This window comes from Capra hircus, chromosome 1 (assembly GCF_001704415.2).
Source record: "Capra hircus breed San Clemente chromosome 1, ASM170441v1, whole genome shotgun sequence".
In the NCBI taxonomy this organism is placed as follows: Eukaryota; Metazoa; Chordata; class Mammalia; order Artiodactyla; family Bovidae; genus Capra; species Capra hircus.
Window position 1 is genome coordinate 34,085,631 of NC_030808.1, and position 21,273 is coordinate 34,106,903.

Sequence of the window (21,273 nt, forward strand, 5' to 3'; positions counted from 1 at the left end):
GCAAACTTAAAAAAAAGAAAAAACCAAGATTGAAAAAGCAACCATCTCACAGATAAGCACTTTCCATGTGTACATGCTGTTCTGGAACAGAGCATTTCAAAGATGGCCTATGAAAGCTGAGACAAGGACAAACCTCAGCTGCAGGGGTTTCTGACCTTGCTTATTACTAGGATTGAAGGGTCCAGAGGTAGGAGGGATTTTTTTTGTCAGCCTATTTGCCCAAGTTCTTTACAATTACTTTCTTAATACACCGCCCTGCTCCAGTACCTGACCACCTACGCAGGCTTCAGTCAAGTACCATGTTCCAATGTCCTCCTCTAACTCTGATCTTACTCCCTATCATAGTACATTCAGGCTGCTTTGGCAAATTACCATCGATTGAGTGGCTTATAAACAATAGAAATGTATACAACAAGGTACTACTGTATAGCACAAGGAGCTATATTCAATATCCTGAGATAAACCATAATGGAAAAGAACATAATAAAGATTATATATATGTCTATGACTAAGTCACTTTGCTGTACAGCAGAAGTTTACGCAACAGTATAAATCAACTATAGTTCAATAAATGTATATATATATTTTAAAGAAACTTATTTCTCACAGTTCTGAGGGCTGGGAAGTCAGAGTTCAAGGTGCTGGCAGATTCAACATCTGGTGAGAATTCACTTCCTGGTTCAAAGATGACTTTCTTTTTACTTTGTCATCACTTGGTGGAAGGTTTGAGTGAGCTCCCTGGGTTCTCTCTCATGAGTGCACTAATCCCACTCGTGAGGGCTCCACTCTCATTACCTAATTACCTCCCGAAAGCACCACCTACCAGTGTCATCCTATCAGGGATTAAGTTCAACCTGTGAATTATGTGGGGACATAAACATTCAGTTTATGCACTCCTTTACCTTGCTTCCTTTTGCATGTTCTACACACTTCAAGAAACACTTATTTTGCTGGAAAAGGGCATAATAAAATTAATATACAAATACCATTATCATAGAACCCCAATAATTAATTTGCCATTTAATTCAATGACCTTTCCAATTACAGACTGTCACCATACAACAATATCAAATAAATGGTTCCCCAATACAGGTGTTTTCTACATTTGGCAAAAAATTAAAACTCATTTCCAAAATGAGGTCAGACCTGAAAAGTTATTTCTTCTCAACTAGCCAAAAATTTGGTTGCTATGAGTCTTAGAATCAAATTCAATTACATATACTCTATGACTTAAATCGTTTGGGGATTTTTGTTGTTGTTTAACCACTTCACAGTCCCTATCTTCTATCATTTATTATATTGGTTAATGTCCAGTGAGGAGACAGAAACTCACCAGAGATTCTAACACAGATAATATAAAAAATTGTTAATGGATTTAAAGTTGATTAAGATACAAAGGCAAAAATGGAGCACTAGGTTATTGCAGTGGGAGCAACTGGAGGAAACAGCAACCACATGTAGGGCTAGAAAATAAACAGAAGACAGTGGAATTATTAAAACTGAGATGCTTTGATGATGGGCCTCTGAGCTGGCGCTGGTTCTTAGCCCAGAAAAGGGACTTTCAGTTCAGTTCAGTTCATTTCAGTCGCTCAGTTGTGTCCGACTCTCTGCGACCCCATGAATCGCAGCATGCCAGGCCTCCCTGTTCATCACCAGCTCCCGGAGTTCACTCAAACTCACGTCCATCGAGTCAGTGATGCCATCCAGCCATCTCATCCGCTGTCATCCCCTTCTCCTCCTGCCCCCAATCCCTCCCAGCATCAGAGTCTTTTCCAATGAGTCAACTCTTCAAATGAGGTGGCCAAAGTACTGGAGTTTCAGCTTCAGCATCATTACTACCAAAGAAATCCCAGGGCTGATCTCCTTCAGAATGGACTGGTTGGCTCTCCTTGCAGTCCAAGGGACTCTCAAGAGTCTTTTCCAACACCACAGTTCATACGCATCAGTTCTTTTGTGCTCAGCTTTCTTCAGGGTCCAACTCTCACATCCATACATGACCACTGGAAAAATCATAGCCTTGACTAGATGGACCTTTGTTAGTGGCTGGAATTCAGATCTCTGTGGAAGGGGACGAGCCCACAAGTTTTGATGTTTCTAAAGAGGTGCAGAGGAGGCTGCTTCTAAAAGTATTCAAAAAAACTGCAAACTAAATTCAGCTGGTGTGATTGGAACCAACTATCACCTTCGTATCTGGAGAAGGCAATGGCACCCCACTCCAGTACTCTTGCCTGGAAAATCCCATGGACAGAGGAGCCTGGTGGGCTGCAGTCCATGGTGTCACTAAGAGTCGGACAAGACTGAGAAACTTCACTTTCACTTTTCATTTTCATGCATTGGAGAAGGAAATGGCAGCCCACTCCAGTGTTCTTGCCTGGAGAATCCCAGGGACGGGGGAGCCTGGTGGGCTGCCGTCTGTGGGGTCGCACAGAGTCGGACATGACTGACGTGACTTAGCGGCAGCAGCAGCAGCATCCCAATCAGAGGTTAAAAGGCAGCCAGCTGCCCACCCAAAAATGTGGTTTGTGGTGTCCCAGCCCAAACATTAATGAAGATGTATATGGCGGTAGGTGTTGAACTGGGAGACAATTACTAAACAACGGACGCACTTATTTCACTGAACTTTAAGTTATTTGTGTGGATACGTGTCTCTTCAGCCTAAATATTCCTCCTTGAAAGCAGGAAATATATTTGTATCCATCCCATTATCTGGCATAGTATTTGATACAATGTTGTTGCTGTTGTTGTTCAATACCTAAGTCTTGTCTTGAATCTTTGTGACCTCATGGACTGTAGCCCATGAGGCTCCTCTATCCTCTACTATCTCCCAGAATTTGCTCAAATAGTTGCTGTTAAAAAAGTATATAGTTAATATACAATAGCCTATGCTTATCTATATTTAATATTATTCTATTAGAAACAACAATTATTCTGGTTTTAGAATTTTAATTTAATCTCCCTCCCCCCAAAATGATGGGTCTATTAGTTATCATTTCCAGCTTAGTGGTAATCAGCAGATTTAATAGGTATTACCTATTTGCATAAGAAATTGATGTGAAATATACTGTCAGTCCTCTCACTTAAGAGGACATAAAGATCACCTGGATTAAAAGATCAGCTAGTTAAACATAGGTTTACCACAGAGATTCTGATAGAGTAGGTCTTGTGTGGGACTTGAGAATTTGTGTTTCTAACAAGTTCACAGCTATACTGATGCTCATCCATGGACCACATTTTAATTTTATACTGCTTTAATACAAGGTTAGAATGTGGCAGCCTTTAAAAACTGCTTTACACTTTAGTTCAATAAAATATGTATTGAACACATTGTATGTATAAATTACCCTGTTGGGAACTGCAAAAAATCCAGAAATAATTAATATATGTTCTCTTAAGGAGTTTATAATTTAATAACTTAGTATAACACATAAAAACTTTGAATAGGGACTAAAAAGTGTAATTAAAGTTCTTTGGAACACACAGAGGAAGAAATAATAATGGATTTTTTTCATTTACTTTTTTTTTGTTTAAAATACTGCGGTTGATTTTGGGAAGTTGATTATAAATCATGCTTTACTCATTTTTATCTGTTCATAGTAGATGGATGATATGATGAGAATTTCCCACTGCATATCAGTATTATCTGGCTTTAAGTATTTCTTATGTACATCAATAATATCATCTTAATTGATCTCTTTACCAAAAAGATGTTAAGACCAATAATTAGGGATGTGCTATTGGCATATTTTTGAAAAAATTTGAAAAAAATTTAATTTTTAAAAATATAACATTATTCACATGTTTTGTTTATCATGATTTTTCTTTTTCTTCTCAAGAAAGAGAAAACAAATAGCTTTAAGATTAACTTAAATTGAAAGATATTTGGACAAATAATGTGGCATGTTGAAAAAAGTTTACAAAAATTTAACAGAATATAATATGGTACAAGCACTGTTTTATCTCAGTTTGAAATAATATGTAAAATGCTAGCAATCTGTACATCACAGAACAAGCATTCATATTCTTGTTTTTGGTGTGTGTGCTCAGTCACTCAATCATGTCCAGCTCTTTGTGACCTCACTGACTGTAGCCCACCAGGCTCCTCTGTCCATGGAATTTTCCAGGCAAGAGTACTGGAGCAGGTTGCCATTTACTTCTCCAGATGATCCTCCCAACCCAGGGATCGAACCCGAGTCTCTTGCGTCTCCCGCACTGGCAGGTGGATGCTTTATCACTGTGTCAATATATTGTACCCTTAATCTTTTATTTCCTATTATTTGTTAAAATGTTAAAGAGCATTGAACAGGCTAATATCATAATGTGAAGTCTTCCCATCTGAGAATTTATTGTGGTTGAAATATGGCAAAAACGGTTCTAGTACTTCACAACGCTAGATATGGTAATTCTAAGGTAGCAAGTAGCATCATCTAGATTCAGTCCAGATTATCATACAGTAAGTTAAACTTGTGTTCCCCTTAAAAATGACTCTGCATATTTGATAGTTATTTGGCAAAGCTATCTCCTTGACTCCTTCACCAAAACAGAATTACCTCACCAATAACAATGTCTTGGACATACTGTCCTTATGGACTGATCCTATCCTCTGGTTCTCATTGACTGTGGTGAAAGATAACTTAAAACAGATAAATGTATTCTGTGTGTCTGCACATGCATGTATGTTTCCCCGTCCTGATATCATGCTCCTCCTAGATATGCAGGCACACTTACACAACAGGATGTTCTCTATTCCTTTCATTACTTGGTATTTAAATGTCAACTGCAGTGGTTGACTTTCAACCTTGGGGTAGAAGGAGGCAGGTCCTGAGTCTGTATGATCCATCTAAGTCAGTATTTCTCAAGCTTGATAAAACACTGAAATTTCCTGGGAAACAGGGTCTCAATTTTTTTGGTAAAAATCTTCCCAGATGATTATAAAGCATAGTCAAGTTTGCAGCTTGTTATTTTAAAATTAAAAACGAGGTGTTTTGTTTTATCACCACATTCTTGCCACTTTCCCATCCAAATCTGTTTACCTGAATCCTGCCAATCTTTGATTAAGAGAGGCATTGAGTTCTTTCAGTTCAGTTCAGTTCAGTTCAGTTCAGTTCAGTCGCTCAGTCGTGTCCGATCCTTTGCAACCCCATGAGTTGCAGCACGCCAGGCCTCCCTGTCCATCACCAACTCCCGGAGTTCACCCAGACTCAAGTCCATCGAGTCAGTGATGCCATCCAGCCATCTCATCCTCTGTCGTCCCCTTCTCCTCCTGCCCCCAATCCCTCCCAGCATCAGAGTCTTTTCCAATGAGTCAGCTCTTCACATGAGGTGGCCAATTTAGTGATGGCAAAAAAGAGCTTATCCTTTATTCTATAACAGTGAGCATATTTGGGGGATGTTTTAATTCAAAGGAACAAATAATTGTTTGTGCCAACTCTATGTAAGACTGTGCTAGTTACCACTGGAAAAACAAAGATGAATTTGATGGAGCATTTGCAATCAAGGACCTTGAAATTTATGGAAAGAGAAACATATGCACAAAGATTTTTCATATTAGAAAAATTTTAAGGCAATTTTCACAACAATGGCTTCATATTTGAATCACCTGGAAGTTAAAAAAAAAACACTGATGGATAGTCCCACACCTAGAAATGTTGATATTAAATCTGAACTGCATCAGAAGTCTTTAAGTGTTTCTCCAGTCAGTAATTCTCCAAGGTTCCCAGCAAGAAAACAAAGTGCTACAACAATGGGGAAACTTAAGTTCTTTGAGGAAGAGGTAGCATTTAATATTGATAGAAACTAATCATCATGAGCTTACTATATACTCAAATCTTTACATGATTTAACTTAGCCATCACAATGACCCTTAAAACTGGGTCATAGAAAACGAAGTAAATGGAATCTTAGAAAACTTGAATATCTTACCCAAAGCCAACCATCTGGTGGAGCCCAAACTGGAACCCAGAGATTCTGACTTCAGGACTTCTCTCAAATGCTGTGTTATTCTTCCTAAAGAATGGGAATTTAGGAAGTAAATGAATGAAAAAACCCTTCAGTAACATTAACAGGAAAGGGCCCTGGAGCCAGCCTTGTTCCCCTTTGAATCTTGGCTCTCTCATAGCTTCCTTGGTGGCTCAGATGGTGAAGAGTTCACCAAAAATTCAGGAGACCTGGGTTCAATCCCTGGGTCGTGAAGATCCCCTGGAGAAGAGAATAGCAACCCATTCCAGCATTCTTGCCTGGAGAATTTCATGGAAATAGGAGCCTGGTGGGCTACAGTCCTCTGGGTCACAAAGAATCAGACATGACAGCAATTTTTACTTTCACACATTTTCGCATTCTCCAGGCATTATCAGTGACTAATCAGTTCCCTAGATTCTCCGTGACTCAGTTTCCTCTTATGTACAAGGGATAATAAGATCAATTGCTTGAGTTGTTGTGAGGATGCAATGAGTTACTACATTAATATTAGCAATCATAATTATTGTTTTGAGGAAAAGAAAAGCTACTGGAAAGCTGAAATGCCTGGCTGTGGAATGATTGAGGATCTGGTGTGTTAAATCATGAGGAATAGATTGGCCTATAGTTAGCATGACTGTAATTCTAGGTATGTATCTATTTTCTTATAATATTGATAGTGCCTGTTTTATCTTAAATGTGGGACAATAAGGAGAAGATCTATCTTAATGAAAACATACAGGCATAGTTCTTTTTATTGAGCTTCACGGTTATTGCGGTTTTTACACAAACAGGAGGTTTGTGGCAATCCTGCATTATCAGATGATAGCATTTTTTTAGCAATAAAGCATTTCAAAAATTAAGGTATGCTCATTGTTTTATTAAACATAATGCTACTGTACACAGTTGACTACAGTTCAGTTCAGTTCAGTCGTTCAGTCGTGTCCGACTCTTTGCGACCCCATGAATCACAGCATGCCAGGCCTGCCTGTCCATCACCGACTCCCAGATTTCACCCAAACTCACGTCCATCGAGTCAGTAATGCCATCCAGCCATCTCATCCTCTGTCGTCCCCTTCTTCTCCTGCCCCTAATCCCTCCCAGCATCAGAGTCTATTCCAATGAGACAACTCTGAGGTACACCTGTGTCATGCTGTAACAGACCAAGTGAAGGGTTTAGAGGGAGAACCATTCAGTTGGACTTTGAGTTAAGAAGTGCCATAATCAGAAAAAAATAAAATCTGTGCTTTATAAAGATAACTCCAGCAACAGCGTGTTGGATGGACAATTTCCAAATGCAAAGTGGTGTAAACACATGCTTTGAGAAATATAGTGGGCACTTGGGGACATAAACCAAGGGGAAAAGATTGAGAATGGGATGTATCCTAGGAAAACGGTATCTTTAATCTTTGAAGTCAGGGATCAAACCAGGAATTGTTTCATTATTAAGGCCATGTGTAGCTTGAAACACTCAAAAAGACCCAGCCTCAATAAGTTAGGCCAAATTGCCAGCGGTGTGTGGGTTTGGATTTTTCTCACTCCAGGAAATTATAACAATTCAGACCAGACTAGAAGACACAGGGTCATATCTCATCATTTATGGCCCATGGCCTGGGAATGGGGACTAGGTGGTCAAGCTCAACTCTGTAATATTGAAAAGGAGAAAGGAGATAGTGTGAACGGAGAAAGGAGACCAGAAAGAGAGGCGATTGCTATCAGACCTTATAAAAAAATTACTGCCATTCATTTGAACGAACAGGGGCGAGTGGCTCTTAGGGAACAGTAAGTCCCATTGTTTTCCTTACTTTGGTTATTTTCAAGTGGATAAGATACGTCAGCCCAAGATTCTTTTAAAAGAACATATCACCTCTCACATAACATTCCAGAAACATGGTAAATAACAAGTGTGACTGCAGAGTGAACCTATGACTGGAAATTAGAGCCAGAATTTCTGCATTCTTTGCAAGTACCCATAGTTCCTTTAATTATACTCAGGGTTTGTAAACAAGAAAGTGCTTCATAGACGTAGAGAATCCAAGAGGTAATCCAAAAAATTAAATAAATATATGGTCTGGCACCACCAAGCCAGATTAAAGCAACATTATTTACTAAAGAAGAGGAATATTTTGGAAAAATAGTAGCAAGGATGGAGTCACAAGCAAAATGCTACTTATTTGCGACTGAGGGAGAGATTGTCAACTTTGATAAATATAACAAAGATGAAGGAAATAAAATGGGGGAAATGACTTAACATTTTTAAATTACACTTTTAAGGGAAAAAAATATCTACATATCATCACATTGAGGAGAGTGAAAAAGATGGCTTAAAGCTCAACATTTAGAAAACTAAGATCATGGCATCTAGTCCCATCACTTCATGGCAAATAGATGGGGAAACAAGGGAAACAGTGTCAGACTTAATGTTTTGGGGCTCCAAAATCAATGCAGATGGTGACTGCAACCACGAAATTAAAAGATGCTTACTCCTTGGAAGGAAAGTTATGACCAACCTAGATAGCATATTAAAAAGCAGAGACGTTACTTTGCCAACAAAGGTCTGTCTAGTCAAGGCTATGGTTTTTCCAGTGGTCATGTATAGACGTGAGAGTTGGACTGTGAAGAAAGCTGAGCACTGAAGAATTGATGCTTTTGAACTCAAAAGCATCATCAATGCTTTTGACTCTCAAGAAGATTCTTGAGAGTCCCTTGGACTGCAAGGAGATCCAACCAGTCCATTCTAAAGGAGATCAGTCCTGGGTGTTCTTTGGAAGGAATGATGCTAAAGCTGAAACCAGTACTTTGGCCACCTCATGCGAAGGGTTGACTCACTGAAAAAGACTCTGATGCTGGAAGGGATTGGGGGCAGGAGGAGAAGTGGACGACAGAGGATGAGATGGCTGGATGGCATCACTGACTTGATGGACGTGAGTTTGAGTGAACTCCGGGTGTTGGTGATGGACAGGGAGGCCTGGCATGCTGCGATTCATGGGGTTGCAGAGTTGGACACGAATGAGCAACTGAACTGAACTGATCATCACATTTCTAAACTTTCCTTTGAGAGAGAGAGGAAAAAAAAATCCTAGAGTCCATTATTTTGATGATTACTGAAAATATTTTTTACATTTCTCTTCCATCTATTTCTGCCATTAAATATCTCCATCTTGTTTTGCTAATTCATGTTTGTCTAAATTTTTCAGTTTTACAGGCTCATTAGAATTGTTTTGCCTCTTACCCAGATTTCCATCTATGTAACTTTAAGAAATCTCTGATGCCAATATGAAACTCATAAAATTTGGTAGTGAATCAGACCAACAATTTAGGATGTAGTTTCAGGGAAAGTTCAGTTGTATTTAAAAACATCTGCAAAGTACTTTTTCTCTGGAGCATCCAGAAGGCACACATGAAGTTGATTGAGACTATTAGACATGAAATATTTCAATCAAATTTATCATTCCACCAGAAGTAATCATTTGTTCCACTTATTAGCAATTAACATGTGGCTTATCACATGATTCATTAGCACACTTCTGCTGGTATCCAATTTGCTTTCCCAGAATTCCTCTCACACTCCCTGGCAGGAAGTCACCATGGTGACATCTGTTTCTTGTAGAGCTATCAAGAATGATAAGCCACTTCTTGTGTTGCTTAAGTCATAGATTCTTTCCCCTTTTCTCCAACAGCTAATATGTTCTTTTTCTGCCATATGGAAAAGATAAATACCAGAACTTAAAATATCAGAATAAAAGAGAAATGAGAATGAAACTCTTTGAACATTGACCATGAAAGAAATACTTATGGAGTGTGTTCAAAGGTGTTGGACTCTTTGTGTTATTTTTATTAAATTAGTGACCACATCAAAAATATGTTGGCTAGCAAAAATTTTCCTTCAGTCAGTCTATTCAAATATTCAAATGGACACACACTGTTAAAACCATACAATTTTTTTCAGTTATTTATTGCTATGTCATAAACACCCAAAACTTAATATCTTGAAATTACATTTTGTTATTATCCTAATGAATCTGGGGCTTGACTGAGCTCACAGAGTGGTCTCAGATGAAGTCTTCTGTACCCTTGCAGTGAGATATCAGCAGGAGATATACTCATCTGCAGGCTCGACAGGACTGTATAGCCACAAGGGTTCACTCATGTGCCTGACAGTTGATGAAGCTTGTTGGCTCTAAGTGTAGCTGGTGTTATAAACTTTAACATCTTAAATCTACCTCTTCATGTGCCATGGGCTTCCCATGGCATGGTAGCTTGGTTTCAAGATGGAGTGTCCAAACAGCAAGTGTCCCATAATACCTAGGCAATAAGACACAAGTTTCCTGTGACCCAGATTCAGGAGTCATATGGCATCTCTTCTATGATGTTATATTCTAGGGTTCAAAAGTAAGTTACAGTGTCAGCTTAAGTTCAGGAGTCATATGGCATCTCTTCTAGATGTTATATTCTAGGGTTCAAAAGTAAGTTACAGTGTCAACTTAAGTTCAAGAGGAAGAGACCACCCAAGGGCCTGGATACATCAGGAGGCATGCCTCACTGAGGAGCCATCTTTGAAGATCAGTCACCAGACCTCAAACTAAGACTTTATATAAAAATTCAGAGAGAACCTCTGTGTAAAAAGAAAAAATTGAACTTAAAAAATTTATAGACTCAGGGCCTAAATTGGTATAGAATATCTATTCATTTAATGTCTCAGATTACCCTACTAGTACCGAAAGATCAATATATTGAGTTTCATCTTTATGACAGTACGTTCGCAAAAATATGTTTCATAAATCAGGTTTCAGACTACTCCCATTACTGAAATATTCATATTTTAGGTAAAAATTTTCCTCCTTTTTGAGTATTGATAATTTTAAATAATGATTGCTACCATTTATTTAGCATTAACAATGTTCCAAAGAGCTGTTACTTTTATAAAAACCTATAAAAAAAGTACAATTATTTCCTCACTTTATGGATATATCAATAGAGAGAGGCTCAGAGATTAAGTATTTACTAAGAACCACATAGCTAGTGAATGACAGAGCTACAATTTGACTTTAGGGAATATGGATCCAAAGTGAATGCTCTTAAATATAAGATCTGCTGTGAAGACCTGTGCTAAGACACAGCATCAGTTACTAGTAATGTGGTTGTGTTATCCTGCAATATTGAATCTAAATCTAGGGCAGGGTTTTGGCTAGTATTAATTTCCTACAGCCAAGGACCGCTAGAAAATACCTGGAGTTGAATAAGTTGGGTTTGTTTTACACCATAGCATGGAAGAACACACATCTTGGAAAGCTGTAGTATCTGCAAGAGAGTTTTAGAAATAGCTATTTCCAATTTGAGCTTTGGTTGGATGACTTTCAGGAGGGCTTAAGGAAGGGAGGATTTACCCAAGTCTAGATGCTGTCAGAATCCACAAGGGCTTCCTTCGTGGCTCAGCTGGTAAAGAATCTGCCTGCAATGAGGGAGAGTTGGGTTTGGTCCCTGAGTTGGGAAGATCCCCTGGAGAAGGGCAAGGCTACCTACTCCAGTATTCTGACGTGGAGAATTCCAGTGGGGTTACAAAGAGTCAGACACTACTGAGTGACTTTCACTTTCCTTCACTTACAAATGCTGTCAGAAAGTGAGTGCAAATCTATGATTGGCTATCTCAAAAAATTCTACCTATAAAAAGAAGAGAAGACTAGGGTGAGGATCAAGCTGTAACTAGTGAAGAATCAGCAGTCACTCAAGTTAATCATGAGAAGATGATTGATATTTCGTGGTTTACACAATGACCTTGTTTTCTGTTGGCACCTAGACAAAATTGTGCAATGGTCTTGCTTTTGTCTCATTTTATCATGGTCTCAGAGTGACCTCATCTGATCTTGGTATTCTTTGAATCTGTGTCCAGAAGAACAGAATGGCCTAGCTGTAAGCGCCAGGCCAGCTTTTAAGACACTGGGGCCTTGTTGCTCATGTCAGGCCAGTTTCTGGATATCAGGGACTGCTTTCAATATTTCTTAGTGGGTTGAATTTTTCAAGTGAATATAGTATGTTCTATTTCTTTTAGCACATTATTATTTTCTTTCAATACTTAAGATGTTGAATTAAATATCTAATAGACACTATATTTGCAACTTGTAATTTCTAGGTAATATTAATAAAATATTTTATTAAAGATCATTTTATTTTTAATTATAAATATAATTATTTATATTTTAAATGTGTTATTATTATATTTGGGGGAAATTTTTTCCCCTAAAAGCAAATCTCTAATGTTTTAAAAGACTTAATGGGGGAAAGCTTGATATACTGACAGACTGATTTTATATTAAGTATTTGTTTTAATTTTTATGTTAAACTGCTACTTTTACATTAGAATTGATCCTTGAATAACATGGGTTTGAACTCCATGGGTCCATTTATATAAGGATATTTTTCAGTAGTAAATACCACAGTACTATACTGGTCCGTGGTTAGTTAAATCTGTGACTATGGAACTGTGGATACTAAGGAATGGTGTGTAAGGTGGGTCAATTATAAATTATACTCAGATTTTCAACTGATTGGAGGATTGGAAACCTGCATTTCAGTTGAAAATCTGCATTGTTTGAGGGTCAACCCATAAACCCTGCATTGTTTGAGGGTCAAATGTAATTGCTTTTAGCATCGTTTTCTATACTATTTGTATTTTTAAAAAACAGGTATTTTGAATACAGATAAACTGAGAAGTCACTAGGATATATAAGATTCCTAGGAATCCTATGTTAAATGTTCATAATATACTGCAATTAAATTGACTTTTTTTTAAACACACTGAGCCATCTTGGATGACAGGGTTCAATGTCCTTAAGCTTTAAGGCAGAGTTCAAGAAAACAGATCTGATACCACTCACCAGTTGCTAAAATTCAGCATTCAGATTAAGGAGTGCTACAAGGTATTTCAGTAGAAAAAAAAAATTATTCTGAGTTCCTGGAGTACTAAATTTCATTTCTCTGACTACACAATACTATTTACCCTTCAAGATTCAGTTCTGTTTTCCACTCCTTTGCTTGAGATAGACGCTCATCCTTAACAGCTCCTAATATCCTGTTCATAATTTTGTCATAATTTTTGTCTCCTCCACCAGACTGTAGACACCTCAAGAAAGGAACCATTCATCCCCTCACCTTAGTGTCTAACACAATACTTGCCCTCTAATCGATACTCACAAAATGCCTATTGAATGAATAAATGAAAAATTGGATAAACAGTTATTTTTTAACTTTTATTTTCAGTTTGGATACACTGGCTTAAAATCAAATTTCTTTCTCAAAATTAACAAAGTTATAATACTATGACAAATGAAATTGCAATCTAACTCCATGACAGCATGCAATAAAAGTTTATTTTAAAAATAATTTTCTAACATACATGATCTAACAATCCTTCATGTGAAGTTGCATTTTTTTTCTGTTCCCAGAAGACAAAATGTTTTCTAAAGGCTGTTTTATTGTTTTGTTCTTGGAATTTGTTTCAGAAAATACAAAACAGGTGTGGATCATCTGTAGTCATTTAAAGAAACTAATGAAATTAATGAATCTTTAGTGTCTATTTCAAAAAACACATGCATATTCATTTCCTATGCAAATGAAACAGTATTGATATTTATAAATGCCATATTAAAAGTCTTTAAAATTAATATCATAACTTCAAAAAATGAACTTCAATGTCTAGAGTGCTAACAGAGGAACTAATAAAACAAACTTGTTAATTTATTGTTAATAAAATTAAGTTAACTTAATTATTAATTATTGTTAATTATTTTAACTTAATTACTAGTTATTATTGTTAATTATTGCTGTTAATAAAATTTCTAGATATTTATAGCTAGATATATCTCATTAAATAATGTTGCTATATACTGTTATTCAGGAAAAATTTATAATTTTCTTTTGAAGTCAGACTTTACAAAAACGTTTTCTCCATAAATTAGTAGGTGACAATTATGGAATTTATCTTGTTGTATTGATTCTTCCCATTGTTGAACTTAACTGGAAGACAACAGCAACAAATACTGCCAACCAGTCAATAACAATACCATACATTGTTATTCTAAATGGACTAATTTTTGCATCCCTTACAATCTCATGAAAGGGTATATGTAAAGAAGATCTTGTTGGACTCCCTAAATAGCTGAAGATAAATATAAGGAGAAGATATCCAGGAAAGAGTTATTTTCCTTTGTAAAAAGAGAAACTTAGAAATATTTTATTCATGCTTCCTGATAAATGTGTTGGATTGTTTCCATTCTGATATAATTAATTAAACCAATCATAGAAACTCAATGAAATACAATCTAATTCATTATTTAATTTAGAAATAGTTCAACAAATTTGTCACTTAAAATTAATTTATATAATAGTAATTTAAATATTTTAGTGATTAATAATTAACTACATTGGGTTAATTAACTAACAATAATTAATTACAGTGGGTAGCAAATGGCCACCCAGTCCAATTTTTTCTGTCTGGAAAATCCCAGGGACAGAGGACCCTGGCAGGCTACAGTCCATGGGATCACAAAGAGCTGGACATGACTGAAGCACACATATATCATATATATTCACAGACCTTTATGCTGAGGGGAAACAAAGTCCTAAAATGAAGATTAGAAATACGTGTTTTGACTTTGTCCATGTAGCTCTTTAGAGTCTCAATTAGAAAAATAGGTACTGTAGTAAATGCATCTTTTTTTTACTATAAATACATATGAGACATATGGCAAATCATTTGGAAATACTTTATGCCATTATAAAAAATTCACTGTTAATGGAGATCTAATAAAATTGGGACAAAATGGACACTCAAAACTGGAATATTAAAAATAATATTTCTTATATTAAAGCCATCCTTTTATTAAAAATTTCCATTGCTAAGCATATAAATATTTGAAGAATTTTATCCTATTTGTAAGGACAGGGAAGCCTGGCGTGCTGTAGTCCATGGGGTCACAAAGAGTCAGACATGACTGAGCAACTGAACAACAGCAAAGAAATATCCTATACATTATTAATATAGTGATTGACAGTTCATAGCCCAAACTCTAAGGATAATTGACTAAATACTGATGAAAGCATCGTTTATAATCTATATTGCTAGTAATTGATTGAAGGATTAAATATGACTGTAACTGACCTCTAGATCTGGCATACTAGTAATTCACCTTCATTAAATAATTTCTATGAGCTAGATAGATACTTCATGATAACTTAAATTCAGAGAAGTTAAGTAACTTGCACAACTAGTAAGTGGCAAAGTCAGGATGCAAGTCAGGATTCAAATCCAGGCACACTGGCTTTTATAACCACACCTGAACCTCTGTACTATCCCCACATAGGGCCTCTGGTAGTTCTCCTTTTATAAATAAGAAAACCAAAGTCCACTAGGTAAAATAAGTTGTACAAAGCCACATGGTAAATCTTTGTTGAGCCCAGAACAAAGCCCAGATAGTTTACTCCAAGTCCCAGACACTTTTCTATGACAAAATGCTCCTCACTTGCCCCACAGCCCCAGTTTCTCTTAAAACTGTAAATTTGCACTTCTTTTGTCCTACTCACCCCCTTCTCTTTCCAGGGGCCAGCCTATCTGCTCCATCCATAGTTTGGCTTCCTACATCATTCTAGAACTTTAGTTTGGGCCATTTGGCCAAACTGAAAGACCCTGAATTAGGTCAACATGAAAAGACAGCCACTTGCATTTTCAGACAAGATCGGGCACATTCAGGGTGGTATGGCCATAGACAGAGCCAGGTCCCTGCCTGCACTTTTCGGACAAAGGGATCTGACAAGAGCAAGGTAAATAATGAGGAGAGTGAGAAGTGTTAAAAATGTGCGAAACAAACAAAAGAGAATGGGAAATTAATCTGCAAAACAGAAAATACTTGGAAGAGAAATGTCGTGGTTCTGAATATTTTTAGGGCAATGTGCTGGCCATCTTCTAGTAACCCCTCCAGATCCATTGTCCACTTGGATTCACCCTGTGTCTGTGGTGACAGCTTCTATGTGTGCATGCTTAGTCATTCAGTCATTTCTGACTCTTTTGCAGCATCAGGAACTACATGAACTACAGCCTGCCAGGTTCTTCTGTCCATGAGATTCCCCAGGCAAGTATATGTAGTGGGTTGCCATTTCCTCCTGCCAGAGATATTCCTGACCCAGGGATAAAATCTGTGTCTCCTGCATTGGCAGGCAGATTCTTTACCCCTGAGCCACTTGGAAGCCTGACAACCTCAACGTCTTTATAGATCCCACCAACACATTCTCCTTCCTCTGGCAGTGTAAGTCACCTGCAGACTTTGAAGAGAAGGAGAGTGAGGTCAGATATTTATTCCCTAATTAGGCTTCTTTGATGGTTCAGATGGTGAAGACTCTGCCTACTGTGTAGGAGATATGGGTTCAATCCCTAGGTTGGGAAGAGTCCCTGGAGAAGAGAATGGCATCCCACTCCAGTATTCTTGCCTGGAGAATTCCATGGACAGAGGCGCCTGGAAGGCTTCAGTCCATAGGGTTGCAAAGAATCAGACATGACTGAGAAAGTAATACTTTCACTTTCACTTCCCGTTCCTATTAGGTCACTGTGGTTTGACCATGGAATTCCTCCAAAGATCTCCAATCTTCCTCGTTATACTGTCCTCCCTGAATTCCAAGAGCCACCTATCCCCTTTGTCCTTCAGACCTACCAGTGATTATGATTTTGTCAAATTCAGTTCAGTTCAGTTCAGTTGCTCAGTTGTGTCTGACTCTTTGTGACCCCATGGACTGCAGCATGTCAGTCCTCGTTGTCCATCACCAACTCCCAGAGTTTACTCAAACTCATGTCCTTTGAGTTGTGATGTCATCCAACCATCTCATCCTCTGTTGCCCCCTTCTCCTCCCACTTTCAAGCCTTCCCAGCATCAGGGTCTTTTTCAATGAGTCAGTTCTTCACATCAAGTGGTCAAAATATTGGAGTTTCAGCTTCAGCTTCAGTCCTTCCAATGAATATTCAGGACTGATTTCCTTTAGGATGGACTGGTTGGATCTCCTTGCTGTCCAAGGGACTCTCAAGAGTCTTCTCCAATACCACAGTTCAAAAGCATCAATTCTTTTGTGCTCAGCTTTCTTTATAGTCCAACTCTCACATCCATACATGACTATTGGAAAAACCATTGCTTTGACTAGACAGACCTTTGTTGGCAAAGTAAATTGTGAACCCCAAATTACAGCAGCTCTCTCAGTGGTATCCCCAAACCTCTGACTGATACAGGAGGTATGGAAGAAAAGAGAATTCATCATAAAATACCTCATTGGCAAGTGAGAATAGAGAACTGTATTTCATCTGAACATTATTGAGATGGATATTCTAAACGATTTCAATGTGGTATGTAGTTTGAGGAAGCAGTCATCTTTATCATTTGAAGATAAAAGTTATGCCATTAAGACTATTCAGTAAGGTGAAGACTTCTGAGAGGAAGCCCCAAACTCACAAGAAATCAAGTCAAGAATAAATTAAGAGTTGTTGTTTTCAGCGTAATGTACTAAGTGCCTTAGAGAGCATTACTCTTTAACAGCCATCCATTTAATAAAGCAGTTTTATTCTAATTTAGACTCAGCCATTGTATATTATGTTTAAAAAAGAAAGATCAAATATGAGAGACAAATAAGCTATTATTCAATAGCTTAAAGTCATGTTTGACTCTTTGCAACCCCATAGACTGCAGCATACCAGGTTTTCCTGTCCTTCACCATCTCTCAGAATCCACCCTAATTTATGTCCATTGAGTCAGTGGTCCCATCCAACCATCTCATCCTCTGTCACTCCCTCCTCCTCCTCTCCTCACTCTTTCCCAGAATCAGGGTCTTTTCTAATGAGTCAGCTCTTTGCATCAGGTGGCCAAAGTATTGGAGCTTCAGCTTCAGCATCACTCCAATGAATATGCCTTCCAATGTATATTCAGGGTTGATTTGCTTTAGGATTGACTGACTTGATCTCTTTGCTGTCCACAGGACTCTTAAGAGTCTTCTCCAGTATCATGATTTGAAAACATCAATTATTTGGTGCTCAGCCCTCTTAATAGTCCAACTCTCACATCTCTGCTTTTTAATATGCTATCTAGGTTTGTCATAGCTTTTTTTCCCAAGGAGCATTCCTGCCTGGGACATTTCATGGACAGAAGAGCCTTGTAGGCTGCAGCCCATGGGGTCACAAAGAGTTGGACCCAACTGTGCACATACACACATATACTAGGAACTTTGCTAAATATTCTTTTTCAAAAACATTTTTTGGTAAAATGCTTGAGGTTTAATCTATGTTGAGTAATATTCAACCTGTTTGGATGAAAAGTTCTGAGTTTTGACAAATGTATATAGTCATGCAACACCACTAAAATTATAGAATTGCTCATTCACACCAAATAATTCATTGTCCCCATTTGTAATCAATTCTCTCCCCAAAACCCTACCTCTAGACACTAGATAGCAATGACCATCTGATTTCTGTACCTGTTGATTTATAATTTTCCAGAATTTCATATAAATGGAGTTGCAACTTATATATCATTAGCCTTTTGTGTGTAAACTCTTTGCTTTAGCACAATGACTCTGAGAGTAATCCATATTGTTGCATGTATTAATATTTTGTTCCTTTTCTTGACGAGAAATATTCTATAATACCACAGGTTTTCCATTTACCTATTGAATTACTTTAGGGTCGCTTCCAGTTTTTATAATTATTAATAAAGCACTTGATTTAGGTAAGGTCTTTGTGATAATATATGGTTTCATTTCTCTTTGATAAATAAAATGGAACCATTGGGTCATATGATAAGTGCATGTTAGGCAATTACCAAACTATTTCCCTTATGCTAAGTGGTTTTAAGTATTGTCTCATTTAATCCCTAGAATACTAAATTCTTATTATCTCATTTAAACCTTAGGAAAGAAGAACTTTGGTTTACTTCCATTTCACAGATGAAAAAACTGAAGCTTAGAGAGATGAAGCGACTTAGCTGATGACTGTTATTAGCCTGGGAATACTCATACCACTTAGGAATCAGACTCCCTGATTCTAAATCCAGGCAAATTTAGTCGGGTTACCTAACCACACTAAGGCATAGTTTTCATTTGTAAAATTAGGACAGTCATTTTTAAGTGGATTAAATGAGCTAGCATGCTATGGCATTTAGAACAGTATCTGGCACATAGTAAGCACTCAATAAATGTTAGTTAATAACATTATCTGGACATACTGTCAATTCCAGTCCAAATCCCAAGTTGGCCTCTTGCCTGAAATTCTTTTAAGTTCAGTAAGATCTGTATCTCTGAATGTGTTTACTTATTTTCTTCCTTGTTCCAGCAGAGTTTAAAACGACATCTGTCAGTATTAGGGAGCTGAAGCTTACCTGAAGATAACAAATAATGAAATTTGGATTTTCAACTTTGGAGTTTTAAGATGCAGCTTCATAGCGGTAGAATAATCAACAGACACTTCAGGTATAATAGTATAGCCTGTAAAAAATATATCCCATCTGTATTTGTCAGCCCTTGCATTTTACTCACCCAGTTGTGTCCGATTCTTTGTGACCCCATGGACTGTAGCCTGCCAGGCTCCTCTGTCCATGGAATTTTCCAGGCAAGAATATTGGAGCTGGTTGCCATTTCCTTCTCCAGAGGATCTTCCCAACCAGTGATGTGACCAGTGTCTCCTGCACTGACAGGTTAATTCTTCACCACAGCACCATCTGGAAAAACACTGAATCTTCTCCATTTCTTTAGTTCTTATTTACAAAATAGTAAAGTAAGGCTTGGGAAGTTAGAACAAGTCAATAGCAAGCTTGGTGTTAAAGACAGAATCAGAATGATAGATTATTAGGTTATTTGTCTCCTTTTTACTTGCCAAACCAAATCAACCATACATACACACACATAAACCTATACCTATGTATATAATATATATGTGTATACAGGTGTGTGTATATGTATATATGTGTATATGTGTGTGTGTGAAGTTGGTTTGACATGTAACAAGTACATGTGTGTGTAAATCATATACATATATGCATATATATATAATAACATACTTGCATTTGGAGAAAGAATTCCATATTTAAATTAATTTTATTTTCCAGCTTTAGAGTTATGGACTCCTAATAACTCCTAAAGTGTTACAAAACAACTACATTAAATTTTCTTTGCTTTTCTCTTATTATTAATATATATCAAGGACTCTAAATCTACTCCAGAAAGGTAAAATTTAAAGGACAAAGGCCACAAATTTTAAATTGTATATTCTTCCTTATACTTAACTTTACATACTATAGAAATCATTTTGGTCAGTTTGAGACAATTTTTGATAGTTATCCTGAGTATTTATACAGTATAAGATAAATCCATTTTGTCAAGGGATGCACACACAAAAACCCTACTGTATTTAAAAGAATTCAATAAGCCACCTGAAAGAAACCATTACAAATGTGAACTATGCATATGAAAATAGGCTCAGATTTTTTTTCAGTGAAATTCTCATCATTTGGATTCACCTGCTGTTCAAGCCTATATTGTCTTGAAGAAAATTCAGCTTGGAGTGAAATTTAGAAAGGCAGAACAAAGCAAGCAAAGCCAAGTGATGAGAGCTGTCACTGGATCTGCCATGGGATAAAATTGGCAGGTTTTGCTTGGCTACGGCCACAGGTGGAACATAATTTTGATGGCTTTATCTACAATACTCTTGAGCCTTTTTTCCACATCATGGAAATCTGATTCAACTCAGTCTGACAGATGGCTATCTGATTTGTAGAAATATGGGGGCCCCTGTGTCTCAGGTCTGAAAGAGACAGGGCCACCAGACTTTCTGAAAACAGAGAGAGTCAGCAAGTTGTGACACAAGGATACTGTTGCTTGGTTTCCTCTTTCTGCCCCCAGGCATGCACTGCACAATCCATCATATGTGCATTGCCCCCTGCAGTTAATCCTGTTATCCTGGTTCAGCTTAAATAAGGATGGAAGAGCCAGATGAGCTGTAGCAACAAATTCTGGAATTACTTAATTGCATTTTAAATCATTCTGTAACATATGTGGAGGGACACAGTTCTGCAGCTTCACGGTCACTGCACTGAGCTGTAAGGGAGACCTGGCTCTGCCCTCCAGGATCATCTGGAAGAGTTGATATTCATGAAATGTTAGTTGAAAGTAACTTTTGAGATATTATTCAGAATTTGCAACTAGAAACATTCAGTTATGAATATCACAAAGTGCTATCATTTTCCTTCTTTCCTGTGGCTCCATTTTCTTATAAGTTATGTTATCCCTTTATATGTTTAGAAA